Raw genomic sequence first — 21,582 nt, 5'->3', positions numbered from 1 at the left:
GCACAGGGCTTGGAGCGGGAGCCAGGGAGGGCTCCTGGGTTAGTTAGGGAAGCCGGGGAGGCTACTGTGAGCAGGTGATGTTTATGCAGCAGCCATGCTCTCAAGGAAGCCACGGAAAGTTGACTGTTGGGTACAAGGTCCGGAAGTTTGGGAACCCTCCCTTATTTGCAATGAAGAGCACAGGTGTGAAGTCCAAGACCACACAGTGGGCTGAGTCCCTCCCTCCTCCTCTCCTGGCTCCTCGTGGAGCTGGGAAGTGGCTGTGTCTCCCTGGCTCAGAGGGAGCTCAGTTTATCGCCAGCTGGTGGAGATAGCATCATCATTATTTTGCAGGGGCCAGATATGTGCATTATTAAAAACGAAATCACGTGATTTGCTGACAGCACTTAAGGGAAGTTCAAGAGGCCTTATTATTGCTATGCATCATATCTGGCTTATGACAGGCAGCGAAATTTCTGGCACAGAGGGAAGCTCCTAGGCCTTCAGTTTGATTTTTCCTTCCTTCCTGAGGTGAGAACTGGCAGCCAAGTTCCTACTGGCATGAGGGTCCCCAGGCTTCAGGGCCACTGGTGCTGAGGTGGGTATTAAGGACGCGGTATGGGGCTCTCTGAAGATAGGGGCTGGCCTATGGCTCTTCTGGTGGTTGGATAAAGCTATCAGCCCAAAGTTGATGAAAGGATGGGGCAGGGGGATTGGGGACTGCCCTGAAGGTCACGGCACACCGTAGGGATAGAATCTACCTTCCGGAGAGGACAGTAGGGTACTTTGCTATGCTCGGTTGAGTTATTCTGCCCCATTATATTTGCAGACCTAGTTAGGGGGTTCTCCAGGTCTCGGAAGGGTGGTCTCAATGGTGAGGTGGCCGATGCCTAGCACGCAAAATATTCCAAAAGTTGTTGTAATGCATTCAATCATTTTTTCTTTAGGTCAGGGATTATTATTTCTAATATCTCAGTCTTACGGAGGCTCCCCCTGGCTGTGTGGGTGGGGGGTGTTGGGCAAGACAAGCTGCAGAGAAGGGAACCCTTTGCTCACCTCTTGCCACCTCCACAAGGAATGTCACACACAGGCAGTATTGTAGTGTTATAGGGGAAGATGGCCCAGAAAGGACAGAGGACACAACCCCTTTCTGGGCTGCCCTAGTACTTTTCGTTCATTCCTCACCTCTACAGCGTGTGTACCTTTGGCACCTTAGAAAACAAATATTGCCTCATCTGTTTGTCTACATCTGTGCCTCTGCCCAGGACACCAGGTATGGAAGGCAACCCCTGGAGTGGGGGTTGGAGCAATTGTCCCTTATACCCCCAGGGTTGGGAGATGCTGACTACATGCTCTTGGTCATCCTGAAGGGAGCTAGGAAGGCCCATTTGTATATGGGGGTAAGTTGGTGTAAGATAAAAATATATCTGCACAGCATTGTTTACAAAAGCCAAAGGTGGGAGCAACCCAAGTGCCCATCTACAGCTGGATGGCCAAAATGTGGTCGATACACACAATGCAGTATCATTCAGCCTCAATAAGGAAGGAAATTAGTTCACATGCTACAACGTGGGTGAACCTTGGAGACATTATGCCAAGTGACATAAGCCAGACACACAAGGTCAAATACTGTACGATTCCACTTATCTGAGGTCCCTAGAGTTGCCGAACTCGTAGAGACAGAAAGTAGAATGGAGGTTCCTGGTGGAGGAGGAAATGGGGAGTTAGTATTTAATGAGTACAGAGTTTCAGTTGGTGAAGATGAAAAAGTTCTAGGGATGGATGGTGGTGATGGGTGCATAATCATGTGAATGTACTTAATGCTACTGAATGGTACACTTAAAAATGGTCAAAATGGTAAGTTTTATGTTATGTGTATTTTTCTGCAATTAAAGAGAGTCTGTGGAGGAATGAGTTGGTGTTGCAGGTGGGACTTCTGGACAGAGATGCTGGGGTGCAGTTTGGACTACAAGGTGATCGACACCTCTGAAGGAAAGGGGAGAAGTAGGACTGGGAAGAGGAAGAAGTTGAACTGAATCTGTGACATGGGCCCCAGAACCCTGTGGCTCTGGAGTGAGAATTGCTCATCAGGGAAAAAATGACCTGCCCTTTCATACCTGTGCCTCCTCGGTCCCTGAAGATGAAGCTGATCTTGCAGGAACTGCCAGGTGGGGCTTTCTCCCTGACCACAGAAAGGGGGTTGGGTGACTCTCTGTATCTAGCACAGTTGGGAAATTGGAGGTCCAAGAGTCCCTGTGTGGAATGTTTCAGAAGAAAGTACCTTCATTGAACAGGCTGGTGACACTGATAGTAGTCAGGTGAGGTGAAGTAACCTGCCCTACCAGGGAGTGAGTCTGCACCACCTTCGCCTGCCTTGGCCCACTCCCTTCCAGCTTTCTCACCGGTCTCATGCTCAGATCCCCGCTGTCTCCATCTCTGACCTAAGAGGTGAACACACCCTCCAGACCTACCTGGTGGAATTTCTGTGAAGGTAAAGTCAGGTGCTTGATGTGACGTGAACAGAGTTATAAAGAAACACTGATTAATCCCACAATGAATGGGGTACTGATAATATAGCAGTGATTCAGAAGTGAATGGGTTTGAGGGCTAACTCCACGGGTGACTCCTCTGAGTCTTTGTGGAAATCATGGTTTTTATACTTTGATGCCTCATGCATCGATTTAAAACATAGTTATTGAGCACCTGTTAAGTTCACAACATTCTTTGGGACCCAGGGAAGGATACGGCATGTTCCTGGAAGATGTTCCTCTCCTGGGAGGTGCAGACCAGCTAAATGACAGGACTGGGCAGCCTCTGAGAAATGGCCAGCGGTGGGACAGATGGGTTGAGAAGGACGAGGGTAAGGGTGCCGGAGCCTCCATGGCCTTGACCCTCTAAAAAGCACTGCTCCCCACAGAACACTCTAGGGCCAAGATCAGCTACTGAGCAAACTTTTGTTCTTTTTTGTTTTTGTTTTCTTTTTAAATTTTATTTTTCAATGACAGTTTACATTCAATCTTATTTTGTATTAGTTTCAGGTGAACAGCATAGTGGTTAGATAATCATATACTTTACAAAGTGCTCCCCTGGTATTTCCAGTCCCCACCAGGCCCCACACACAGTTATTACAATATTATTGACTCTATTCCCTATGCTGTACTTTACATCCCGTGACTGTTTTGTAACGGCCAATTTGTACTCCTTAATCCCTTTACCTTTTCACTCGGCCCCTCAATCCCCTCCCCTCAGCCTGTTCTCTGTGTCTATGAGTCTGTTCCTATTTTGCTTGCTCATTTATATATTTATTTTTTTTAGATTCTGTATACTTTAATGAAAAATAACAATTTAGCCAAGAAGTCAACACCCATGTCTGTGCTGCAGGTCAAAAGGTTTTCACCCCCCAAATCCCACGCCAGCATCTGCCTCCAGACGGCCCAGCTCTGTCCTATGCAGACGCATTTCGATGTCACACCCAGCTGTCACTGCCAGCAAGTGGGCCTTTCTGTCCCTTTCAACAGAATAACAAAGGTGGACTGTATTATTTCCTAGGGCTGCAAATCGGGCGAATTAAAACAACAAAATGTGTTCTCTCACAGTTCCGGAGGCTAGAAATCCAAAATCAAGGCCTGGGCTCCCTGGACACCTGTGGCGGGGAGCCGTCCTCAGCTCTGCTGGCCTCTGCTGGTCAGCCAGCAATCTTTGGTGAGCGTGGCTCCCCGCTGCCCCCAGTCTCTGCCTCCATCTTCCCATGGTCTGGCCTGGGCTTTCACAGGGCTGTCCCAGCTTCTGAAGGACAGCAGTCATATGGCCACCCTACTTTAATATGCCCTCATCTTAACTAATTATATCTGCAATGACCCTATTTCCACACAAGGTCACCTATGAGGTCTTGGGGGCTCAGAACATGTCTTTTCTTTTTCGGAGTGTGTGTGTGTGTGTGGGGGGGGGCATGATTCAACCCATAATGAACCCAGAAAATATCTTAGCTGTGTATTTTCATAGAGATACAGGTAGGGATGGGTGTGTCTGATGTGGAAACATCTTCCCAGGAGGGCATGCTATGCCTCAGAGTTGGTGGAACACCCACTTGTGCAGACTGAGCCAAACAGACACATTGGGCTACTATTTACATTTTATTCCCAAAGCCAGTTATGGAAATGAAGGCGTATGCCTGGATTATAGCCTGAAGCATGCGGGGGTGTTCTTTGCTTTCAGACTAGGGTGCGAAGTGTAGCAAATGCTTTATTGAGTTAACACCAACTCTGACCCAGGCAGAGGGCATCATGGAGAAGGTGGTCCCAGCGGGAGTGGACCAGGTGGGTCTGCTCTCCTTGTTGCTGCTGCAGGGGTGTGTGGGCAGTTTGTTTTTTCGCAGCATAAACACTTGCCTCCGTGTGTGTGTGTGTGTGTGTGTGTGTGTGTGTGTGTGTGTGTGTTGGCATTATTCATTCCTGTCTTTCTTCACTCCCTGTTGGTGTGTGAGATGGGAGGGGCACATAGAAAAGAAAGGAAGAATTTTTGGTTTGAAAACAGCCTCCATAACTACGAAATGTCAAACACCCGTGAGAATTCTGTTTGCCGAAGGAGGACACACGAATGGTGATGGTGGGAGCAGTGCTGACCTCGGGCCCGGCTGCATTGCTGGCCTGTGTGACAGGAGCAGAACTCTCACCTGGCGATCTCCCCTCCCTGCGAAACTCCTCTCTTTCCTCATGAGATGCCCTGGGTCAAGGGCACTTTCCTGAGTGGAACTTTCTCGGCTGCTTCCGCAAGTTCTCACAGACGAGTTGCTAGGCAATGAGGTGCGCACAGAGGGGCTGCGCTGGGCGGCTGGCTCCCCAGCCCATCTGCAATTTAAATTCCCTGACAGGCAGAAGCAGCCAAGCTGTTCACTTGAGATTGCGGAAAGTTAGATTGAAAGAAAGGAATAGCCAAGGCCTCGAGCCCTTCATACATTCTGCTTTGATAGTTAGTGGGAGAGAGACGAGGAGACGGGCAGAGCTGCAGCTGGAGAGGGGAGAGCATTTCGGTTTAGACCCGCACAGCCCGTTCTATGTTTGACCACGTGTTCTACCCCTGCCCCCCCCCCCCCTGTGTGCTGACTCTGGATCCCCTCTCTTGTCCAGCTCTTCCCTCTCGCCCCCTTTGGGGAAGTGAGCTTTGAGCACCTCTGCCTTTTCCATGCTGTTTGGATAAGAAGAAGCAGAGAGGGAGCCAGTGATGAGATAGCAGGACCACACAGGTTCCGTTGTGGCTCTGTTCCCACACCCTTTCTCTGGGGGAGTAGCTGCACCCCTCGAAGGGCCCCAGTGACCTGCTCCCAATGCCCAGAGCAACAGCTGTACTGGAAAAAGCTGTATTCTCCCATTTGCCAGGGTCCTGCTGAGTTCTTGGGGCTGCCCCAGGCTACCTCTGCCCAGCAGGAGCCCCAGAAAGTGGCAGCTCCTCAGCCCACTGGAGCCGACGTGGGGCTAAGTGGCAGGGGAGACAGAACCCGTAATTGTCCAGTTCAGGTCCGTGAGGTGTAGAATCAGGTGCAGAGAGGGACCTGCAGAACCTGCCTCTCTGGGGACTGGTTCTGTGACTAGTTCCCTCCTCCAATCTCTTCCCGCTCCCGGGTCCTGCCCTTTAGTCTCAGGGTCATCCAACTTCCTCTTTGTTTAATCCCTTTTTATTTCTTTTGCTTCCTGTTCATTAAAAACTGTCCCGGAGTCCTCTGGCATTCCAGGCTCTGTCACCCAGAAGGAGGAACACAGCTGGACTCTGGGACTTAGTCTAAGGTGGATAGGTGTGACCAAAACAGCATCTGCCTTTTCCCACCCCCCAAGTCACTCTTGGTGACCACCTAGTGGTGTGTGCAGATGAGAATGGTGATCTTGAGGGAAGCAGACACAGTTCCTGCTTTCAGTCTCCAAATGCATTCCTTACACCTACTGTGCTAGGAGGTCAGGGCTATTATCAGACAAAAGTACCTGTCATGGGTGTTGAGGGAAGTTAAGAATGAAATGAAACCACTTAACATCTACCAAGACACCTAAAATGACAAACGGAGAATTAGTGTTGGTGAGGGTGTGGAGATATTGGAAGCCTCATGCATTGCTGGTGAGAATGTAAAATACTTAAGCTACTGGGGAAAACAGTGTGTCAGTCCCTCAAAAAGTTACACAGAGAATTACCATATGACCCACCGTATACCGAAGAGAACTGAGAACAGGTATGTATGTGTTCATGTTCCCAGCAGCATTATTCACAATAGCCAAGAGGTAGAAATAACCCAGTGTTCATGGGGAGATGAATGGATAAAAAAAAATATGGTCTACACATACAATGAAATATTATTCTGCCATAAGAGAAAGGAAATTCTGACTCATGCTGCAATATAGATGGACCTTGAAAATATTATGCTGAGTGAAATAAGCCTGACACAGGAGGACAGATACTGTATGATTCTCTGTGTCTGAGGCACCTAAAATAGACAACTTCATTGAGTATAATGTGGAATAGTGGTTACTAGGCAGGTGGTATGGGGTGTTATTGTTTAATGGGTATAGACTTCATCTTGGGGAAGATGGCCCACTTCTGGATATAGCTAGTGAAAATGACATAAACATTGTGAATGTCCTTAATGCCACTGACTTGTATACTTACCAGTGGTTAAAATGATAAATATTATGTATATTTTGCCACAATAAAAAAAGAGTCAACTGAAGCTATAACTATGGTGAGGATGAGTTGGGAGGAAGTTTGTAGTGTGGTAGGGTGGGGGGGAGGGGAGAAGGAGGTGACCGTCAGAATCTCATTGCCAAAAAGTACAGGCCTTGCTAGCCAGGAGGGGAAAGGGATGCTATGCTGAGGAAGAGGCTGAGAAATGAAGCTGACCGCACGGAGTGTGAGTGTGGGGTGTGCTATGAATGGTGTTGGGAGGGGGAGCATCATCGAGAAGGTTAGAACTTAGGAGTTGGGTCCTCGGAGAGCATTGATCCACAACTACTCTTACTCTGCAGGTGACACAATTGCGGGCCAGAGATCTTCCCAGGGTCTAGAACAGGGGTGGGCAAACTTTTTGACTCGAGGGCCACAATGGGTTCTTAAATTGGACCGGAGGGCCGGAACAAAAGCATGGATGGAGTGTTTGTGTGAACTAATATAAATTCAAAGTAAATATCATTACATAAAAGGGTACGGTCTTTTTTTTTTTTTTTTTTAGTTTTATTCATTTCAAACGGCTGGTCTAGAAGGAGAATGTCAAGGAGGATGGGTGTCTCTGGGAATCCCTTGGGGAATGAGGTTTAGGCCAGATGATATCCTTCTCAGCCCTTCTCCCAATGCTGGGAACCATTTCAAATGGACATCAAGGAGCAAGTTGGGATGACCATTCGGTAGGAGGGTGCTCGGTGCAGGTAAAAGGCGGTCCTAGCCTTGAGGGGACATCACCAGGGTCTCGACCTGTTTCTGTCCTGCTTCTCTTCTCTCCATCTCCTGCCACCTCCCAAGTCCAGTCGAGGGCATCACCCCAAGTTGAACCTTGGAGACCTGCTGCCTCGGGGTCCTCTGCCTCTCTGGGTGAGAGCAGGGAGAGAAGTAGCCTGGGATGCTCCCCAGAACAGCTTGAGACCAAGCATGAGGCACTCAGTTCAGACCCAAGGGTGTCTCGGAGGCTTCTTGGAGGGCAGACGGTATTCTCAGAGCAGCAGGCAGGAGTCAGGACTTTTAGCATCCGCAATGGCACTGGACTGGGAGCTACTACTCGACTCTCTCTCTGTGGAGTCCGACCAGGAATGCGTCTTCTCTTTCCTTTGTCTCTGTCCTCACCCCCAGCCCTGTCTCCCCCCCTCGTCCCCCAAGGCAGCCCTGGGCAGCGTGTCTGAGGCAGCGGGCCACAGATCAATTCCAGTCATGTTCAAAGCAAATAGCCCTGTTTTCTCAGGTAAGCCAGACGCGCTTCCCTCCACCGTTTGATCTTTATGCCGCTCATGCGTCTCGTGGTTACAAATAGCTCAACCTTCCCCGCGCTGACGGCAGCACTGGGACATCACAGCAATGTGCCCGCTCACATCAAGTGGATGCAAAGATGGCTACAGCGGCTTTTCGCCACGGAACATTTAGCCTTCGATAACGGCATTCTGGGTCCCTCTGGGGCCTTCCCCGCAGATGCAACTGGGGTACCGCTCTCCCTCTTCCCACTGCAAGCCTATATCTAAGGAGGGGCAGAGATCCTCCTCATTTTTTTTTTTTTGATGAGGAGATTGAAATTCAAGTAAGGGAACATCATGAAGAAAACAAGGGGGCTGGGACATGACAAGGATGATCACAACAACAATAATAGCAATAGTACTGCTGGTGCGCTTCCTGGGTGCCGCTCACGGGGGAAGCAGTTTACCTGCACTGGGGTAGGGTAACCGCTCCCATGTTCAGACGAGGTCAGTGAGGTTCAGAAGACGCCCCCCACACAAGGAGCAGAGGAAACCCCGCCTCACCGCCAGTTCTCCCCAAGCCAGTGCTCCTGAACTCTGCCAGGTAAAGTCAACTCAGAGCTGGCCCCCTGAAATCCTAAACTTTGAGAAAGCTGTCTCCCCCACACCCCACACCCCACCTCCCTCCATGCCCCTATCCTAGGGGCCTCCTGCTGTCTCAGGGCCTCCTGCTGTCCCAGGGACTGTGACCTGCTCTTTCCCTCCTTCTTGGAGCAGCACTGCCCTCCCCCAGTCCTTCCAGACCCTCCCCAGCCTGCTCTGGGCCGTGTCCCTGGCTCTCAGCCCTGCCTGCCAGGAGGCTGACAGCAGAGGGGATCACCTGGCGTTCACAGACGGTGCTGCCCCACAACGCGTTCGTACTTTTACAGCCTTAGGGATGCCTTGCTTTGACGGGGGAGTCCGGGCACATTGTCAAGAGCCCAGACGGAATTGTCCAGCGGCAGGATCCAGGCAGGGAGAGGCCAAGGGAAGTTGGCTTGGCTCTGTCCATACCTTCCTGCCACAGTGGCCTGTGTCATGGGAGAGAAACCCGAGCAGGGTGGTATCACCACCATTCGCTGGTCGGCAGCATATCCATCCCCTGAATGAACTTTCCAGGACCCCCCTCTGAGTTGTGAGGCAGGTATGGTCAGGCCCACTTTGTAGTGAGGAAACCGAGGCACAGAGAGACGTGGCTTAGTCAAACGCTAGTAGTAAGCGGTGGAGATGGAGCCAGATCCCACGTCTCCTGAGCTCTTCCTGTGGCTACTCTATGCTGACACAGGCTCAGTGTCACCCAAAGGAACATTTTTAACGTTTAGGCTGGAGGGGCGACTACGATCTCCACAGATGCCTGGCTCTCCAGGCTCCTTTTGGACCACTCACCCCATCAGCACAGCCTGGTCTTTGAGGTGGGAGGACAAAAGGGAGAAAGGGTGGGGACTTGAAGTCCACCCTAAGTCCAAAGAGAAAGGATTTCCCTAGCAAAGAATGAAGTCAGCCCCTACTCTTTCTCCTCCTGGGTCCCACACCCTCCCCATCGGAGTCCCAAGAGGGTAGACTCAGCTCTGACACCCGGTAAAAGGAAGGGTTCTGGTTCCACTTCCATTGGCCCTTTTCTGTAAATCCTTCCTCTTGAGAGGACATAGGTCAGCTGCCTGACTGATTCAAAGGACAATCTCTGAACTTGGGCTGGGGCCCTGCAATTCACCATTGTAACAGCAGAGGGCGTTCCAGCCTTTGGAGAAGAACTCTTCGCAGCAGCCCCTTCCCTAGTCATCCCTGTCTGGATGCTGGCTAGGGAGGCAGGGAGAGCAGTGTTTTGGAGGGGGTTTCAGGCGGACGGAAGAGCTGGGGCACACCTTCGTGTCCCAGAACCCACGTCCTTCCTGCACCCCTCCATGTGGCTCTGTCTCCAGGGAAGCAGAGGAATGATGGGGTGTGGCAGACAGAAGAGAGATGGCTGAGTTGGGCTGATGGGGATGCCACTTGCCAGGTGGGTGAGTCATCTAGAATTAGTGTCCTCATCTGAGAGCAGGTCAAACCCATGACCTCCCCAGCATTGTTCTCAAAGGAGTGTCGCAGGACCAACTCTACGTTGGAGAATGGATGGAAGGACTGGAAACAGAAGGATGCCCCAGGAATGCAGAGCACTGGACCTGCTGTGTGGCCCAGGGTGGGGCATTGAGCCTCTGTGTGCGGAGTTCCTGTGTAACCCGAGGGACTGACTTACAGGATCATCTCTTCTACCCCTTCCTGGGCTAAAACCTGGGATTCTCTGCCAGCACCTTCCCGTCATTTCTCCCCTGGGGCTATGCAGGTGGGCACCAGCACGCTGATGGCCACATGCCAGAGCTGAGGGCATGTGGGGACCAGGGTTGCCCCTGTTAAGTCTCACAGGAGGTCCAAGAGCAGAGGACCATTACTCCTGGGTCTCAGCTCACCGCCTCCTGCTCTTTGGAAAAAGTATCCTTCGAAGTCCTTACATCCTAGAGAGCAGTTGGTTGGTTGACTGTTAGCCAAGCAAATGTTAGACTCATTTGCTCCCTGGTGATATTTACTGGCTACACTCATGTTATCTTGACTCTCTGATGTGGGTGGGGCTTGAGGTGGAGGGAAGGACTCAAGAACTGTTTTTCCTCCACCGAGGGCAGGGTTGTGGAACAGGCTGGGAAAGTCCGCGCTCCGGGCTGGGCTCTGCCGTGGCCAACTTGGGCACGCGGGAGAAATCTCTGCATCTGAGCCTCAGTTTGCTCGTCCATGAAATGAGAATCTGGGCTCTGATGTCTGTGCTCTGTGCATCCTTGTCAAGCATGTCTGACATCTGGCTCTTTGGAGAAGGGGAAATGAAGACAAGGCTGGGAAGAAAGAGACACAGTTGAGGAGGAGCACAGGAGAGGAAGGAGTGAAAGGAGGGCAGGAAGGAGGCACTGGATTATTTTGCTCAGAAGAGGGGCAGCTGACTCTGGAGACTTGGCCTCCCTGTGCTGCAAGTCCCGAGACTGTGTGTGTGTGTGTGTGTGTGTGTGTGTGTGTAAGGAGGTTGTGGTCAATTAGAAAAATACATCTTGGTAGCATTCTGAGTGCCCTCTCTGTCCATGCATCTAGACAGTATAGCTGCTCAAGACATTCAGAAACTAAAAGTAGAGTCCATATAACTCTTGAGGCCCGGTGTGTGTGTGTGTGTGTGTGTGTGTGTGTGTGTGTGAAGTACAAATACACACACAAGTGCAATGACACCTGTATGGATAGGCATCATCAGTAAACATTTATTCGTCACCTACACACACAGGGACGCACTCAGAAACTCATGCACATGTATAAGCCAACACACCCTGCTCTCCGCAAAAGATCACATTGAGCCCTAAGGCAAACAACCATTTATTTGAAGAAGCGTCTCTTACAACATATTAATAAAATACTTAGGCAGATTTTAACTTTAAAAACTCTGGGGAAGGAGAGAGGGAGGGCGGAGAAGGGGACGGAGGGGGATGTGTAGAGGCCGACCTAATCACAAAGCACTTAGCCCGCACGTCCGAGCTGCGGGGTGAGCACCGTATTTCATGAGACATTCCTCCTGATTTTCCAACTCATTGGAAACACTCGCCAGCTGCTGCTAAGCGGCTCCGTTTATTGCACACGTGCTTGCTCTAACAGGCCCCAAAAGGAAGTCCCCGAGGAGAGCTAAGAGGAAAACCTAGGCGCCAACATCGAGCTGGACACGATACGGGGGCGTCTCATCGGGAGGTGGGGAGAACTCAGAGGTGGTGCCGACCGGGAGTGTGGGCAGCCAGGCAGGAGGCCGAGGGTTCTGGAAATGGCCGTGGGCACATCCTGGATGGGAACTCTAGTCCTGGGCAGTGTGAACTTCCTCTGGCATCACCCCATGCACAGACCTGTGTGTACAATTGTGAATGACACACATCATGTGAAATGGCACCTCTCATGTGGTCCCCAGGAGCTGGGGCCTCAGGCAGGACCCAGCTGCATCTGTGGGGACCAGGCGTCACCTTGCAAGGCCCCATCTGTCCACAGCACCACCTCCTCGGCTTGGACGTGAACACCTCCCTCTTTCCTCCCAACCACCTCAATGCTGGGTCCCTATGGCGCAAGGTCCCCACCCCGTCCTCTCTTCCTCTGCTCTGCCCCTGAAGGAAGCTCCCAGAAGGAGGAGGAGGCTCTCCTCTGGGCACTTGCATGTGGATAGATGGGTTTGATGACTGCTGGCTGCTGGGAAGGTGGATGGCAGTCCCCAGAGGAGCTGAGACGCTGAGCAGTGAAGCTGTAATCAGCAAGTGAGGAAGACATTGTGGGAAGGTGGAGGCAGTTCTGGGTGAGGCACAGGGGGACCAGGCAGCCCTACTGACATACCTGGTCACAGACACTGACCCCTTGGCCAGTCCATTTGGCCCATTCACATTTTAGTCCATGATCAGCCCACAGTCTGAGATGAAAGCTTAGCAGGCCTTCCAAATCCTTCCTAGAGGTAGAGGGGACCCGAGAGACCCCACCCCACCCCACCACTAGAGGTCACTTGACCTTGGCTTTTAAATTCAAAGCCAGGCCCAGTGCTGTGAGGGCCAAGAGCAAAGCCTTCCCCCGGGATGGGCTTCTCTAAGGCTGGCCAGGAGATTTGGCGCTTGCACAGCTCATCCGTATCAACCAGATTACACAGGCCGGGTCGTGGTTGGGCAGATGGAGTGGAGGAGGCCTGGCTCCCCCACGGGGCATCTGCCGCCGAGGTGTGATCAGCTGTCAGCATCTTCTCACTTCCAAGCACTCTTTATCAGTCTGTCTCTGGCGTGTCTCCAGCAGGTGGGAGGCGGGGATGGTGGATTCCTCTCAGGGCCTGCGTTGGGAAAGGGACTTGGCCTCAGCCCCACGGTGAGCCACAGAAGACCCAGCGTGGACCTCAATTCGGGTGGCTCTGCTGTGAGAGAATCACCACTGTTAGCATTTTCGCAGCACCTGCACATGCGGTTGAAATGTTCTGAAATACTTTAATCCAAGACTGTGTCTGTAGAATGGCATGGCTTTCGTTCTCCAAACTGTGCAGGCAGCTGACAGGCAGGCTGGTGCGATGCTGACAGCAAGGCCAAGGTCCAGGGAGGGACTGAAACTTGGTCCGCCGGGCGGTCAGCAGCAGCAGCATTTTCCATAACAGATTCCTTCTAGAAAGTCCCTGATCACCATGGTTCAGTGTTTCTCTGGGTTTTATTTCTACCTCACCAAGTAACCTCAATGCTGATTTCCTTTGGGAAAGAAGTCACATGCCCCCACAGCGTTGTGTCCATCTCTGCGGGCAGTGTGAGCCTGGTGATTGTCTGGACCCTCAGCTGGGGAGGAGGCCGGTGGTGCTTAGCAAGACCCTTCAGGCACCTGGACCATCTGACCCTACAGAACCAGAACTCCCTGGGAAGCGGGGAGATGTGGAGAGATGCTTTCCTGCCTCCTGGGGGGTTAGTCTTCCAGAGCTGCCCCCCACCGTGTGCTCGCGGGCTAGCTCTGTGCTGCTGGTGCTGGGCAGTCAGTGGCAGGAAATGAACAGCAGTGAGACTTGGAGTTAGATCTAAGGGAGGACTTGGAGCCTTGGTGCTGATAGAGTAAGAACTGAGCTTTCTCCTCTTAATCTTTACTTAGGATTTTTTTTTACTTCCCTTGAAAGCATGCAGCATGGGGGTAGGATGAGATCATTCTGGTGTACATTTTAAATAGAGGCTTAGAGGTTCTGAATATTTTAATATCTTGGTACCATTTTCTACCAGCTCTCCTGCTTTCTAGGATCACACTGATGCATGGTTTTTACATTAAGGGTCCCCGCACCCCGACATGCACACCTGGAGCCAGCAGGCTGGGCACTGGCGGTGGCAGGAGCTCGGTGCCCAGTGTAGGGACCACGCCCGGTTCTGTGGTCTGCGAGTCCTCACTCAGCGCCCTGGCCTGGCAGGGCCCCTTGCTGCCAGGGGAGTCAGATTTCCTAGAACAAGTAAATTGTGGAGGGAACTGATCTAATTTCCAGAGTCTAAAGGGCAACAAAGGCCCCTGTCAGCACTCCTATAAGTGGGTGATTAACAGTGTCTATTAGAAAAATTAATACCATCTCTGAAGGAGAGCAGGCTTCCCGAATCCCTCCGCCTTCGCTTTGGCCTTGCGCTTTTCTAGCAGCGCTGACCTTGGGGCCAGGACACTCTGCCCACTGTCTCCTCACAGACCCCAAGGCAAGGGGAGCCTTCAGGAGAGGCCACGCCTGGGGTCGGCACGGGATTCACGGCTGTGCTAGGCTTTTCCTTGGAGTTAAGCTTCACTGACTGCCCGCAATTTACAATAGCTAAGATCTGGAAACAGCCCAAATGCCCATCAGCAGAGGAGTGGGTAAGAAAGCTGTGGTACATTTACACCATGGAATACCATACAGCCGTAAAAAAGAAGGGTCTCTTACCCTTTGAAGCAGCATGAAGAGACCTGGAGAGTATTATACTAAGCGAAATAAGCCAGTCAGAGAGAGGTAAGTATCACATGATCTCATTCCCATGTGGAATCTCTTGAACAAAATAAACTGTTGAACAAAATAGATCCAGAGACATGGAAGCATGGAATAGACTGTCAAATCTCAGAGGGAAGGCAAGGGTGGGTGGGAAGAGAGCAACCAAAGAACTTATATGCATATGTGCATAACCCATGGACACAGACAATAGAGTGGTGCAGGCCTGGGGCTGGTGGCGGCAGGGAGGGGGGAGAGGAGGGGGTTGTTAGAAGGGGTCAATGGGGATAAAAGGGGGACCTATATAATACATTAAACAATAAAGATTTTTAAAAAACTTTACTGGCTGCCAATACACACACATACATTCTGAGGTAGCTTTGATACCTAATTTACATATTAGGGAAGCGGAGGCTCAGAGAGGTTAAATAACTTGTCCAAGTTTGCCCAGCTGACAAATGAACGAAGTCAGGTTTGAAACCCAACTGCTTGCGTTTTCCGATCAAGTCCTCTTTCCCCTTCTCTGGTGCTGGTCCTGCTGTCCTCAGCCTTAGAGTCACTGGGGAGCTTGTTAGAATGCAGGTTCTGATCACAGAGGTCTAGGGTGGGGCTAGAGAGCCTGTATCTCTAGAAAGTTCCCAGGTAATGCCTGTGCTGGCCTCTGAGTAGCGAAGGTGTACCACAAATTCCTCGAAGGGGTGGTCCTGGGGAGCACTGCCCATGGATTGGGGGCTGGGGTCACTCTGGAAAATGGGGAGGTGTAAATGCCAAACTAGCTCAGGCCTCAGGGGAGGCGGAGGGGTCAGGGGAGGGAGGACAGGGCGGATGTGCAGTCTGCCCCTCCCTCTCCTCGGGACAGTCTTGGTGAGCCTTGCGCTGGCCAGTTTTCTGAAATGGGGACAGTTTGTGCTGGACTTAGTGGACCCCTGGAGCCAGTAATAGAGGGGGACGACACCTGCCAAGTTCCATCCTGGTCCAGAATTCCACCTGGCCAGCTCGTTCATCCATCTAGTGACTCAGACCCTCTGGCAGGTTGACTTTTCAAAAAATGGCCACAACAGTGTCCCTCACCCACATACTATTCTTACAACAGGTCTTTCCACCGGGAGGGCAGCCTGTGTTCCTTCCCCATGAATCTGAGTGGACATGTGATTACAGCTAAGTGATGCTATGTGTCCCCGGAGGGTAGGTCATAAAAGGCAACGCAGCTTTCACCTGGCTCCCTTGGGACCTCAGCTGCTGGAACCCAGCCACCATGCTGTGAGGAAGCTCAAGCAGTCCTCTGGAGAGACCATGTGTAGGTGCTCTGGCCAACAGCCAGGCATGAGTGAGCAGGCCCTCAGATGACTCCAGTGCCCAGGCATTGAGTCTCCATGACTCCAGTCTTTGCCTCTTTCCAGCAGAGGCTTCAGACATTGTAGCACAGAAAGCCACTTGGGCTGCGCCCCTTTTGAATTCCTGATGGACAGACTCCTTGAGCATAATGAAATGGTTGTTTTTACGGCACTGCCTTTCGGGTGGTTTGTACACAGCAGTAGTTACCAGAGCAGGCCCCACAACAGGGGCTGCCGAGGTGGTGTGGGTGACCAGGCTCAGAAGGGAGTTAGGTCCGGGAGGATGAGAGGTGGCTCAATAGGGATTCATGTGGCACTTGACACTTTAAAGGTGCTTTTCCATACTGTTGACTCCTCAGCAATCACTTTATAGGTAGGAAACCCCTCTTTTCAGGTGATCCTCATGCTGAGGCTCACAGGGTTCTGTACCTGCTCAAGGCCACTCAGAGGCTGGGGCAGCATCAGGATGACCTCCGGGTCTGACTCCAGAACCAGAACTCTTTCCATTAAAGCTGTGCTGCCCCGGTCAGCCCTGGACAAATAAAATGTCACTGCCTGGCTCAAAGCCACGGATGGCTGGAGACCACCTCTCGGCATGATTAGTTTGAATTTTGTGCCTTTAGTACCCATCATGGGAGAAGAAAAATCTCGAACGTTGTTAATAAACAGAGTCAGAGGAAAGCACTAGACCAAGGCAGGTGTTATTTATCAAATGTGAGAAGTTAATCAAGAAAATCAATCCTGGGGTGACTGCTTTACGGGAGGGAGCGTGTAAGTGTGGGTCCGTTGCTCATCGGTGCGCCTGGATGTGAAGGTGACTGGACGCTGAGAAGATTTTAGGGTCTTTGAGCCTATTCGGTGGCAGGTGTTTTTCCCATCTTCTCTATGTCTCTGTGAGGGCACCCATGGGAGGCTGCAGGGGCCAGTGCTATGGGGGGCGGGGTAGTTTTACCCTGACCACCCTCCCTGGCAGGAACTCGCTTGCCAAGTTTCTGGCACATTGGATGGAAGTAGTCACCCGCCCCCTGAATGACAGAAAGGGGCTTCCTCTCTTTTTATTCCATCTCTGTGTTTCTGACAAGAAGAGGTGCTTCTGTCTCCCAAAAGCCCTTCGAACTCACCCCTCTAAGATGACAGAGAATTTTAGACAGTGTGATAGTTTATGTCTCACCTTGACAAGGCTACATGCCCAGTTATTAGAAAAACACGACCCAGGATGGGGTGTTGTTGTGAAGGTATCTTGTAAATGTGGTAACAATACGATCAACTGAGTTTAAGTAAAAGAGATTGCCCTGGATAACGTGGGTGGGCCTCATCCAATCAGTGGAAGGTCTTACGGGTAAAAGCAGGTTTCCGGGAGAAGAAGAAATTCCTTCCCAAGACCTCAGCGCCAGACCCTGCCTGGGTTTCCAGGCTGCGTCACAGATTTTATACTTACTGGTCCCACACACACTAGCCAATTCCTTAACAATTTTTATCTATTTATAAAATAGATATAGTCAGAAAAATATACGTATTTATTTACACACACACACATACACACATACACACACACTCACACTCGCCTCCTATTGGTTCCGTGTCTTGGAGAACACTGCCTGACACAGGTGCTATCCTGAGTACGTCATGTTGTCCTGATATTTTTATTCCCCTTGACAGCTCTGGTCCAGGGTTCCAACCTGGCGTGATGACAGCGGTGGTGGAGGTGGTGGAAGGTGAGGCTGTCGTGCACACACGTTTTCTGAGCCCATGCTGCATGAACTCTGCTGCAGGTGGGAAGGAGGCCTGGCTTCTGCTGCCCTTCTGTCACCTGGGGAGAGCTCCGAGAATGATCAGGGTGTCTGGTAAGGTCATGCACAGAGAAAGACAGATCCTGCATGGTGTCACTCATATGTGGATTCTAAAAAAAAATAATAAAGCTGGTTTCATAGGCACAGAGAATAAAATGGTGGCTGCCAGGGACCGGGGTGGGGGGAGTGGGGTGATGTAAGTCAGAGGTATGAACTTTCCGTTAGAAGAAGCAGTCCTCAGGTCCAATGATGAGCATGGCGTCCAGAGCTGATGACCCATATTGTCTACCTGAAAGCTGCTGAGAGCAGATCGGAAGTATTCTCCCCACAAACACACAGTAAATAGTTAACCGTGTGAGTAGATGGATGCGTTAATTATTTGTTCTTGGTAATCACTGCATAATGGGTATGCATATCAAATGATTACATTGTACACTAAATATATACAATTATATGTGTCAGTTGTTCCTCAATAAAGTTAAGAATTAGACAAAACTTAAAATAAGAAAAAATGGTATGGAAGTTAGAGCAATATGCATGTGTAATTTGGTATCTTAATGTTTTTAAATCCAGATTCATGTCACAAATTGTCTAAGACAATTACTTTTTTGGAGAGTGCATGACCAGTGGGTGGAAATAGGCTTGGTTCTCCTTCCTTTGTCTGACAGCTCAGCATCTTTCAAACAAGAGGAGAAAAAACAGGGCTCATTTGTCAAAACCAAATAAATATTTTAAGTGAGGTCTAGCAGGGCTGCAAACATGCGGCTACTAAACGTGCCACATTGGGAAGTAAACCCCCACTGGAAGGGGCTTTGGACAGGCCTTTGGGCTGCGGCGGCGAAAGGGAAGAGGGGCCCGACCAGCTCCCTGGAACTCCTGTCCCCTGTTGCTTCCCTTCCCTTGCTTGCCTCAACTTCAGAGTCAATAATCCTGAGGGTTTGGAGGCACACAGGGCTCAGGACCATGCCCTTGGACAGTGACCTGTTTGTGCCCTCAGCGGGGGGTGGGAGCTGTGGGCAGATGGCCTGGCTGAGGATTGCACTGGAAGGGAAAGGGTGTCACTGTGAGGAATGCTTAAAGGACTTCTCAAGTGACAGACACTGGTCCGCAAGTGCCCTGTGCCCCACTCAGTGTATGGAGGGCCATTTGGACCACAGGACATACCTTTCTGCTTTTTTAACTCCTTGCTTGCATGTCTCTTAGACTTAGGCTACGAGTCTTATGTGGTCAGAAGCCATCATGACCTGTATCCTGGCCCATGTGTAATGAATAAATAAATGAAGCCCCAAGGATGCTGAATTCACTGGTCATCATTTATTATGGTCCTAGTCCTGTGTGCACCGTATCAGAGGGTCCATGGGCAAAAAGCAGAGGAAGAGGCGGAAGAGGAGGGGAGGGGAGTGAAGAAAAAAGACGGGGAGAGGATTTATTGAAGAAAGAGGGAAAATTATTTCTCTTCTCCAGAGATTTATGACTTCTATCGAGGAGGTCAAATATAGTCAAAATATACTCACACAGTGCTAACAGTTTGATCCTCTAAAACATAATGAGTTTCACTCTGCAGCAGCTCATCGCTGTAGAAACAGCAGCTCGTGTGCAGGCCTGGAGTGCAAGGGCATTGGGAGCTCAAGTCCATTCTGGGTGGGGTTGAGTTGGGTTAATCCGGGCTAAATCTGGAGGGAGTGCGATTGCAAAGGGCCTCAGTGGGGCGCTGACCATTCTCTGAGCTCAGAGTACCAGGACACTGGCCAACTGGGAGAATGCCCTCCCCGCATTCAGCTAAGATTGAGGTTTCCAATCCGGCCCATCTCAAGCTGTCAGGGACCCTCTTCCTTAGAGCACATTGGGAGGCACAGTCTTGCATTAATTTAGAGCTAATTGTCAGGTAATGAATTCGATTTGGCTCACCATAGTGAAATCCCTTCTGCTCCCAGCTGAACACCAGTAAGTCATTTGCATCACAAATCTTTTTTGCTGGATGCTCAGCTTGCCCAAGCTGTTCAGACCCTCTCCTGCCACTCCACATTCCCTGGTCTTTGATAGCAGCTGAAATCATCACATCTCCCCTGTAGAGGTGCAAAGCTGAGACTCACCCAAGACAACGGAGTTTGGGTGAGTATCTTTGAAAAGTCTAGAACAACGATTCTCAATGTGTGGTTCCCTGAACCAGCAGCCTCCATATCCTGGTAACTCACTAGACATGAAAATCGTCAGGCCCCAGCTTCCACGCTGAGTCAGAGACTCTGGGGCGGGCCCAGCAATGTGGTTTGAGAAGCTCTCCTGGTGATTCTGATGCACGAAGTATGAGAATCACTGGTCCATCCAGAACATCTACTAGGTCCACCAGAATGTCAGCGTCAGAACTCTTCTCAATTCACTTGAACTCTGCAAGTCTGCTTCCCTGTCTCTGGATTTCATTAGGGGCTTCTGAATTTATTCCTCTTTCACTTCTGCATGAACTAGAATTAGATTCAGTTGGAGGGGGGGGAAAAGGACAAATTTAAGGGACTTACACAAGATAGAAGTTCTAATGTAAGGAAGTTGGGGGAGGGTCACCTAAAACTGGCTGCTCTGTCAACACTAGTGTGCCACCTCATGGTCCAGGAAGTCTGCTCAGGATCCAACCATCATATCTGCACTAGAGTTGGCAGAAAGAGGAAGGAAGAGAGAAGGGCATGGTCATTCCTTCACTGACACTTCCAGGAAGTTGTACACAACACTTCTACTAGTATCTTACACTTCATTGGCCATACTAACCTGCAAGGGAGGCTGGGAAATGTAGTTCCCATTCTGGGTGCTCATGCACCCAGTGAAAAATCAGGAAATCTATTTCTAAGGAAGAAGGAGAGCTCAGATATTGGCAGACAACTAGCCACAAACTCTGAGACATGTTTCTGCTTCAGAGTCTTGAAGCTAAGTTCTCCACGTTCATCACACACTTGAATGCCTGTTTCACAACACATTTATTTCAGGAAGCGTTCTTCAATCACTCTGAGCATTTCTCTTCCCGACAGCCCCATGCCTATAGCCCTCTACATTCAATTCCCGCTGCCTGTTGATCCATCTAATTTCCGTGAAATCATGATCCGCGGTTAGCCTGTAAATGCCTCGAAGCAAGTATTAGGATGGTGTCCTTGCTGGTGGAGCTGTGGAAAGTCTCTCAACAACCCCAGAACCCTGACTCCTCACCTGTAAAATGAGGGGATTGTAGATGGTCCCTGAGGTGCCTCCCAGCTCTAACGTGCCCCGCTGCTCCCTTTTCCCATTCCTTTCCCGATGTTTATGACTGTCCTCAGGGTGGGAAGGCAGTGAGCCCTGACCAGCTAACTATCAGCTGGAGTTGGGCAGCCTTGGTTATAAATGAAGGCATGGATGCAAAGCCAGGGAATACAGCTGGGGGCTTGATTTGGATGATGGCTTTCGAAAACCTGGTTCTGGAAATGAGAAATGTGATTTGTATAGAAATTAGGGGAAATCTTGTAGAGAATCTTTTGAGGTTGGTGTTGATCAGGAGACCATTTATCTGATATTGCCTCAAGCTCCATCCTGATGAACCTCACCACCACCATTTTTGCTGGTGGAGCTGTGGAAAGTCTCTCAACAACCCCAGAACCCTGACTCCTCACCTGTAAAATGAGGGGATTGTAGATGGTCCCTGAGGTGCCTCCCAGCTCTAACGTGCCCCGCTGCTCCCTTTTCCCATTCCTTTCCCGATGTTTATGACTGTCCTCAGGGTGGGAAGGCAGTGAGCCCTGACCAGCTAACTATCAGCTGGAGTTGGGCAGCCTTGGTTATAAATGAAGGCATGGATGCAAAGCCAGGGAATACAGCTGGGGGCTTGATTTGGATGATGGCTTTCGAAAACCTGGTTCTGGAAATGAGAAATGTGATTTGTATAGAAATTAGGGGAAATCTTGTAGAGAATCTTTTGAGGTTGGTGTTGATCAGGAGACCAATATTGCCATATTGCCTCAAGCTCCATCCTGATGAACCTCACCACCACCATTTTACAGATTAAACACACACACACACACACACACACACAC

The sequence above is a fragment of the Myotis brandtii genome, unplaced genomic scaffold (assembly GCF_000412655.1).
Source record: "Myotis brandtii unplaced genomic scaffold, ASM41265v1 scaffold1084, whole genome shotgun sequence".
Lineage (NCBI taxonomy): Eukaryota > Metazoa > Chordata > Mammalia > Chiroptera > Vespertilionidae > Myotis > Myotis brandtii.
This window is presented reverse-complemented; position numbering follows the sequence as displayed.